This window comes from Rhipicephalus sanguineus, chromosome 4 (genome assembly GCF_013339695.2).
Source record: "Rhipicephalus sanguineus isolate Rsan-2018 chromosome 4, BIME_Rsan_1.4, whole genome shotgun sequence".
Classification (NCBI taxonomy): domain Eukaryota; kingdom Metazoa; phylum Arthropoda; class Arachnida; order Ixodida; family Ixodidae; genus Rhipicephalus; species Rhipicephalus sanguineus.
In genome coordinates, this window is record NC_051179.1 from 9,633,248 (window position 1) to 9,642,477 (window position 9,230).

At 49.3% G+C, this 9,230-nt stretch overlaps 1 protein-coding gene across 1 annotated transcript in view; it reads right to left on the reverse strand.

Annotated features, from left to right (window-relative positions):
• Positions 1 to 9,182, reverse strand: part of LOC119389352 (activated Cdc42 kinase-like) — a 139,693-nt gene extending 130,511 nt beyond the window's left edge. Inside the window, exon 1 of the mRNA XM_037656573.2 lies at positions 8,986 to 9,182. The gene's annotated coding sequence lies outside the window, so the exon portion shown is untranslated. The remainder of the gene's footprint in view (positions 1 to 8,985) is intronic.
• Between the last annotated feature and the right edge of the window lie 48 nt (positions 9,183 to 9,230).

A 9,230-nucleotide genomic window follows, 5' to 3' on the forward strand; every position in this document is an offset into this window, starting at 1 on the left:
CACTCAGGGACAACGCCGGAATTTCTGCGAAACGAGCCTCCATTCCAGCGCGCATAGCCACGTGCATAGCAATGCGGCTGTCAATCGCAGCAACATCTCCGAGGTATCCTGACGTGTTGGTTGCGTCAAGCGACTGTTTGGTTTGCTAGCATGTTGTTTCGACGAAAAGGAAATAGTTGTCCCCCAAGCAACTACATGGTGCCGAATCTGTGGAATAAACAAAACCTCCCATCTTATTTCTCGTTCACTTCTGCAGTGTTTCACTCATTACGCTGAAAAGGCTGATCTGCTGCTTCGTATATCTTGCAGTTGAGAACACTATACAGTGCTGCGTACTCGTGTTTTTTTATCAGTCTGCGTCGTTTCTAAGCCTCACGGTACGCAGTCAATTAGCGCCATCATTCCATGTTCGACAACCACTTCAAGTCTCCCTCTTCTCTGGCTCTTTCATTATCTCCAATTATATTTAATAATCATTTATCAAACCGCACTTGTGTTTTTCATCCTTGTTCAACCTATCAAACAAATAAATAGGCTCGAGGGGGCAGCGCTTCGGAGACTTCGCGCTGCGGTTACGCCGGCAGTGACTGTAGACACTTTTAGTTGGGCCACAGCCTCCTAGATTTCCCTTGCCTGCCGGATTATCGGCGGTCACGTGGGAAGCGGCCGTCGTCGGAACTGCGGTGGTGGCGCCACTTACGTAGGGTTGTCTTCAAATAAGTTTTTACGTTCTTATATGCAACAAAAATAACCTAAAAAGTTTTAAAAAGGCGTAAACGCAATTATAATTTACTGTATTATTATTTCAGGGAAAACAGTAAAAAATTCACAACGTCGTTTCCTCGCTTCTGCGGTTTTAAAAAAAATCGTCTGCTACTTCAGTCGTCTGCTGCGGCCAACGTTTTGGCTGCGGCTGAACTGCTCCGTGGCATGGCTGCCGTAGCGCCAGGTAACGATTGTCGCTTCCCTTCAATACAAGGCATGGCCTCCGAGATTAGCAAGCGCCGCGGTTGCTAATCTCAAAGGCCAAGTACAAGGACCCTAACCCTACGTAAGTGGCGCCGCCATAGATGACGGGCGTTTCGCGCTCATCCGGCAGGCAAGAAAAATATAGGAGGCTGTGGTTGGGCGTACGTAACCAGCCTACGTACGCAGCACGGCTGCGGTAGAGAAGTGCGCATGCGCAGTACGTAACGTATCTATTCCACTAAGAGAGATGCGTGCGTTTGCGCGCGCAAGAGATACGCACGCTAGATCTCGGCGCTTACGTTGCGCCCGCTACGGGCATGCGTACCCAGCGCCTCCTCTAGAAAGATGCCTGCGACGTCACACGCTTTCCCATGGGGACGGGAGGTTCCTCGAAGTTCAGTGCTTTCTCCGCAAGGAGCGCTCGCAGCCGACACTACTACTTCCGCTGGATTCGGAAGTGACGCCATCGCAGCTGGCGGCACAAGTAGCACAAGCATTGCCTGTAGGCAGTGCTTTAATCTCAGAGGCTGCAAGGTTTAAAGCGGCCGCCGCAGCGAGCGCTCGCAGCCGACACTGTTTCAGAGGTACAATCAGGAATTGATGTAAATCAAAGGACGGTGGGCCGCCTCGCGTTGGGCGCTCACGGGAAGACGACAAATGAGGCTGTAAAGGGTGATATGGGATGGTGGCTAGAAGGGGCAGTGTGACGGGCAGGGGCCAGAAGGTGCACATACGCTCAATGAAACATGGCGGCAGGTCTAGGCGGCGCTGCGCGCGTCGGGAGCGCGTGCAGCGGTGTTGGTACAGCGTGGCTGAGGGCTAAGTATATAATTTTATTTTATTTTTTGCGCATTTGTTCGTTATGCGGGCATGCATTTGTTGCACGCTAAACTTCCCATGTATGATGCAACATAAGCAATTTTATTGAGTTGCCAGTCTCTGCGCGACATATGCGATACGGACGGCGGAAGGGTGTTGACAGTCGCCCATGTTATGTAAATTAGTGTTAGACGTTCGTCGCGGATACGAGGTGCTTCTCAACTTATTTTATTCTTGTTGTTCCCTAGTTACGCCCCGCACTCAATAAAGAAAAACAAGCTCCGGTTCGCGCGGAAACTATACTAACTGCGCGGGCGCAACTTGAATATTTCGAAGAGGGGTGTTTCAGTCTTCGCACTACACAGTGTCATTAAATCCGAAGCCACTCTTTAAATTGCGCATATAACACTGTAGACAAGTTCGGCTTGGCAGGACGAGAATTTTCTGCTTCCGAAGGTGCTCATAGAGCTTCGGACTCCTCATGCGAAGCACCACACACTCTAGGATCCAATTCTCATACAGCATGCCACATGGCGATTTTCTTTTAGCTGCGCTGAAGCATGCCATAATTGCCATCTGTTGTTTCTGAGGCAACTTTTTAATGCGTTCATTTAATTCATTCATTCACAAAACTTTATTAGTCCTGAAGCCCGGTCTTTTCAGACCGAGCCGGGCCGCGTCCACGTCGGCACCGTTAGGCCGAGCCTTAGGGCGCACAGTTCTGCGTTCATTTAATGCCTGATCTCCAATTTGTTCATTGGCTGACTTCATCATGTCGAGTTCTCTCTGTACGTTCAGCAGCTTTCGTTGCGCAGCTACCAGACGGCGGTGAGTGTTGGCATGCATGCATTGCAAGGCGTTTAACTGAAACGCCATGCTTCCGTCGTGGTTGCTAATTTTGCAAGAGCTTTCGTAGCAGGGGCGTAGCCAGGGGGGGAGGGTGTTGGGGGATTCAAGCCCCCCCCCCCCCCCCGAAATTTTTTGATTTTGCTGGCCTATATATACACGTACACATACAACACACGCACAAATATACATAAAGTATGGTTGAACCCCCCCCCCCCCCCCCCGAAAAAAATTTCTGGCTACGCCCCTGTTTCGTAGGTACTTGCAGTGCATGCAAGGGCCCTTACTTTAGCACGTAAGGCTGTACTTAGGAGAAAAGTACAAGCCGGCAAAATACTCATATTTTTCGACTGTGTTTGGTTTCATACCACAGCCAGCACATAAAACCAGAGAATGTGCGCTGTTCAGCGCCAACTGCGCCTCATCTGGTGAGGAAACATTGCGTTTTAGGTGCAGCTTGACCCTAAGAAAAACGGAACTGACTGTTCCTACTTGCTGAACGGCCTGTTCAAACTTCACCAATTTCGGCAGCATTAGGGGATCCAACTCGGCATCCTCTAACTCGCAAAGGCCGAAAGTGACGGTCCCTGGTTCAGTGGAAAACGATAGTTTGTTCCAGCTTGTGTGAGGAAGTTCGATGTTGCGGCGCACATATTCAGTACTCTGCGGCTCCACTTTTATCGTGTCAGTATGCACAGCTTCGGTAAACTCCGATTCTGCAGCATGTTGTGCTTCTATTACTTGTTCACTTTCTTCCGGCGCCTGCTGCTTTACAGTAGTCCTTTTTTTAGTCAGGGGCTCGATCACCTTGTTCACAGAGGTTTCTTTCCTTCCTTCTAGTCTGCGTTTTCTTTGTGAGGTATTCTGGCGCATTCGGGAACATTGTAGGAACGGCGTCCTCTGCTAGCAGCGGCCGATCGCGTGGAATTTCAACCACCTCACCATAAATAACATGACGATAAGTCCTCTATATAAACATTGCCTCGAAGTGACGTTCACAAACGACGCACTCGTTGGTTAGTTCCGTATCGCCCCGTTTTATATTACGGGCCCAGTGCTCCCGTTTCAATGTCAATGCATCCTTGGGAGCTCGAAACGACGACACCCTTGGCGGACAAGACTTGTACCCACTTTTAGAACCGGGCACAAAACACGTACCTGCTTTTGCTGGCATGGTAATAGTGTGTCGCTATCCGGAATCATTCACATGGTGCCCGCCCAAGTCACACAAGCACAGTTGCAGGTGTGGAAGTTTGCGCACTGTGCCAAATACACGTGGCTGTAGCAGCGAAGATCCCGCGCGCCCGCGCCGCCTGTGCGCTCCCGACGACGGCCGCGCCCCTAGCGGCGTAAAAAATGTCATCGAGTTTTGTGCGCCTCTCTCCCACGGCGCGCATATGGCGACCGTCACACTGATACTTTGAAGTGAGGGAAGCTCAGAGCAAAATGAGATTCGAAGAGAGGCTGAGAAAAATGAAGAAGAGTAGATGGGCAGAGAAGGTTTTCAGGTATTTGTATAGAAAAAGCGTTGACACGCAGTGGAGAAAAAGAACTAGGAGGCTCACCAGTAAGTATACGGCTAGCAATGCGGGCGATATGGCAACAAGGAGCATTAAGCGGAAGGTCAGAGAGGCGGAGAGGACTTATTGGATGGCAGCGATGGAAAAGAAGCCGGCTCTGAGTAACTACCGAAAGGGAAAAAACGAAATAAGGAGGGAAAGGTTTTATGATAATTCAAGGGGAAGCGCTTTGCTGTTTGAAGCAAGGGCGGGCTGTCTTAGAACGCGTAGTTATAAAGTGAGATGCAATAACGAAGAAGAACAATGTACATGCTGCGGGGGAACTAAGGAAACGATGGAACATGTACTGATTGAATGTGGCGATATTCACCCAGTTATAAGTGTGGGCACGAGTCTACATGAAGCCTTGGGTTTTAGGGACAACAATGGAAAGCTGAACACGTCCGCGATAGAAATAAGTAAGAGACGGTTAGAGTATTGGTGGCAGAAAAGTAGAGATAAAGTACAAAAATAAATAATGGGGGAAAATAAGGTCATTCTGCCTTAAAGGGGTGGTGCCATCAAATTTCGAGGCTATAACAAGCCTGTTGTGGGTTTCCTCTGTATACAAGGACATTCCACACGAAGGGTCGGACACAGCAAACGTTTAGAATATATTTTAATTCACTTCCAAAGTGTACCTAAATGCCCATTCTCCCGATCGAAACCCATCGCTAGCGCGCCAACACTGACGTAGATCTGTAGGATGGGCAACGAAAGTTGTAGTGACGTCACACCAAATCTGCTGTAGTAACGTGAGTGACCTCCGGACTTCCGCCACTTCCGCAACGTACGTACCGGCTGTAGTGAACTAGAATATATTTTAGTTCACTATAGTACCGGCAAAGCATCGGTTGCTACATCACTCGCCCAGTTTCGATCGCTTCCTGGCTAAGTGCGTCACAGCGTTGTGTGGTCACGTGACCACGCCTCCTACACTTCTACGTCACTGCCCAACCTCGGCGCCCAGAAACCGAAACCGAAAGTTGTCCACATAGAAAGGCGATATTAAATTATTTAGCGAGAATACATGAATCTTGGTGCGTGCATCATGCTTCCTTGAGCTATAGGAAACGCTTACAGCAAAGAACGCGCAAGCCACAGATTTGGTGGCACCACCCCTTTAAGAGACAAAGAGATGGACCGTGAATTTATATTTTTTTTTTGGTAAAATAACATAGATTTAATCAGTGTAGATAATGTATTAAGCCCACTTGAAACAAGAAAGTTTTTTTTTTGTTTGTTTCTTCGAGCCTGGTGGCAAACATGTCGCCGCCCCGTTATAAAGGGTACGCTCATAGCATCCATCCATCCATCCGTTTGGGGGAGCGGAGGAGGAGAGAACAGGAGAGGGCCGGGAACCAGCTCTTCGGCTCACGTCGCAGGCATCTTTCTAGAGGAGGCATTGGCGTACCTTACGGTACAGTGGCTAGATATTCTAGCCACTGTACTTACGGGCGCTTCTCTCGCGAGATCTCGACCGCGGTCGAGAGAAGCAAAATGGCTGCGTCCGACAGCAGCACTATAGTGTACTAGAACAATTTGAGAATATTCTAGTACACTATAAGCAGCACAAGCGGCACGGCGGTCATGGCAGCGAATAAATCCCGCGTCCATTCCGGAATTGCCCTCGATTTGGAGCTCCTTGCCTACGTGAGTAGCTTGAATCCGTTCGCGGACCCAGTGCAGTGGACAGTGATCGCTGCAAAGATGTAGGAGATATTCGATGTCGTCGAGACTGCAGTCGCCCTTCAAAAGCCACCGCTCTCGGTTTGTGAGCATCAAATCGTCTATCTCTTCCCATGAAATAGTGGCCAAAAGGCGCTGATTCGAAAGGATGCTGGAAGGCATTTGTTCCTCCCTCGCTGCTGCTCGCCTTGTAGAAGTCGTACCAACCGTCACCGTTCACCACATATCACCTCAACAAAATTTGCGCCATCGTAAAATCTTGCCTTGTCTCGTGCCTTGACTTGTGTCAACTATAATCGGCTATTGTAGTTTATTTCTTAGCCACTATATGGCGCAGAAAAACACGCCGAGACGAAGGTGCTGACGCCTAGACGCAGTCCACGTTTCGGTTGCTGCGTACGGTAAACTAAAATGTAGGAGACAGCCTCAACTCTAACGTACGCAGCGCGCAGGCCGTCGCGTACGTACAGGTTTGCGCGCGCTAAACTAAAACTCTCTAATGTTCAACGTTTATGGCTAAGGATCAACGCGCGCAACCAATGCACCCAGAGACGACACGCCAAAAATGCACACAGCGAACGCCGCGGCCTCACTTGTATACTAGTGGTCATTACCCAGGCCATCGGGAGGTCCTGCGGGCAGATCACAGAGGCCACGTTACTCCTGGGACCTAGCATACTTCTGACGTCGGTGGCGCTGATAAGCATGCGAAAACAATCACATCTCGCATACGACTAATCTATATGAGTGAAACGCATCAGGGTACGTTAAATTAAAGGTGTAGCACGCTTCGCTTGCAGCATACGCAACTTCTGCGTACGCCCAACTAATGTGGACGCTTGCGGCGGTTGCGCGACAGGTCAACCCGCCCTCGACTTACAAAGTTGGACACGGGGATCGGTTTTACGCGTGAAATCAATACGTCTGCTTAAGTGTGACGCGCCTCTTGTGCTATTGAAATAACTATATGCCTAAGGGCAACACTGCGAATAAAAAAAATGATGAGTGTGAACTGTGTTTCAGCCTTTTTGAAAGCGCCCGACAAATACATACATTAATCGATGAAAAAAAAACATCGGTAATCGCTGAACGACCACCATAGTCACAGTCGAGCGACGCTGGCGAAACTACAGTGAGGTCACTCTACGAAAAATAGTGGGAACCGCGAAGTGGCACATATTCCAGTGACTAGTAGCTTTGCCAAGCATATAACCACTTTCGCTGTCTGCGCTCCTTCGTGCATGTAACACTGTTCAATCAGTAATGCTGGCAATGAATTTCAACAAATGATTAAAAATGACTGCCAAAGTATTGATAGAATGAGGGTGCAGAATTACAAAGGTATGTAACCGACTCTCGTTTAGTCACCTGGACTCATGAGAAGCGCCCGTCATTCCTGTTGGCTTTGCTACGCCACTGATGTGGCAAGTGCCAAAGCGTTATTCTTGCAAAATAAACGTTCTAACATGTGCGGCAGGAGAAGAAGCGATGGAACGAAATGGCCAACACTTGCGTGAGTTGGTTTACACGCGCAGATATATGCCACTGTAGCGCGAAAGGAAGGACAGACACCACGAGCGCGTCAGCGATACGTCAACCTGCTTACTTGAGGCACGGCTTTTTTAATTTTATTTTTCTTTGCCGCGAAGAACTTATGCGCAGGCGCTTGGCTGTGTCCAAATGTTTTCTTGTTCTTTTAGTGGGGCACTCACCCTGTCCTTGCTCTGCCCGTGCTCTTTTGCGCTGTAATGACTCTGGATCAGAGAGGGCAGCGGTAGTCTAGCAGATATAACATGAATCTGCGGCAGGTCTTGTGACGCGCAAGGCAAATGATGAACTGAGAAGTTCTGCAGGCATATAAGATGCCTGCAGCTTGACTTTGGCCTTCATACTTCAGTGGGGAAAAAATCGGCCGACGTTGATCCTGCAAAGAATAGCCGAATCGTGGGGCGAGAACACGACCTCTCGAATGTGCAGTGCACCACTTCGCGTTGTTTCTGCATCGATTTACTACCCGTAAAAGCTGATAATGGCCGCGCCATTTGCCAACCGCGCAGATTCTTTTCCGCGCCATATCAGCAGTAGAATGACAACACTGCGTAGCCGCGGTGTGTGTCCAACCCAGGTCCAACCGACGCGCTATTTGCGGCCATCGAGACTTGGGTTGGCGACGAGGACCACTGGGCGTGTCACTTGGCGGCAACGTCATTACTATCTTCTGACGAACCTCCCAGATCACCAACAGTGAAGTGCGTTATCAAACTTTGTACTGACCTAGATGCGCAGTTTAATTAGTGGGGCAAAACGAAGAGGTCATAGCAAAGTGAAAGGGATCGCACAGGGCAATCACAAATGTCAAGCACTGAACGAACAACGGATTTGCTACCGAGGGCCGAATGGGCCCGCACGAAGTAGCAGCGTGAGGTTTTGGCGAACGAAGCATTTGTGCACTTGACAGAGTGACAGCAACATCGGTCCGATGGCTGCACCGCGTGATGCGACGGGGCAGCCACTTCACGAAAGGCAGTGACCACTTCGTGGCTCTTGCTCGGTCGCACAAACTTGTTTCAAGTGGCAACGTTTCCCAATTCTAGCGCACACTTTCGTTGTCTCCGCAGAAACGTGCGGTATCGCAGAGTGATTCCGGAGACTGTTGGCGGAACTTTCTGCGGCAAGAGAACGGTCGAAAATTGCGAGGCGCTTCTTGCGACGCCCACCCGAAATGCGGTCGAGAACACTAAGTTCGCTCAACCAGACAAGAAAGATATTTCGACGTGAGCAATTACTGAACAAACAGAAGAGCGCAATTAGTTTTCGTTTAGACGCCAAACTGGTCGCGCAGCTCGCGGATGTGCCTCATATGCTTCGCAAACTCGCAGAACTGCATTCAGTGAAACTTGTTCGCTTGCCAAGCATCACTTAAAGGGCGCATGTCACTGAAACCGTGAATGAATAACAATACAGAAGATAAGATGAAATATTCCGGCATCCCTCTCGTTAAGATGCAACAGCATCGAGCTACAACTACACAGCGGCGATAAGAGTCTCACACAAACGGAAAGCCGAAAGAAAGGCGAAGCACAGAAAGTTTTGTACAACTTACTTCGAAAGTCTCACACTGGGCTAAATATCCATGTAGGAAAACCAGGAAGGTCGCAGCAACGTGCAAAGTGTCGCTAAGAGGTCTCCCAACTGTGACTCATGTCGCTAAGCACTCTTTGTACACAACCGCAATGTCCACAAGTATAAAATACACAAAGTGCAAGAACCTAACCCGCCGCCAAGCAAAAGCTCCACGCCAGGAAGTTACGTCACGCATTTCCGCCTATGACATAGCCTCAGTTGTAG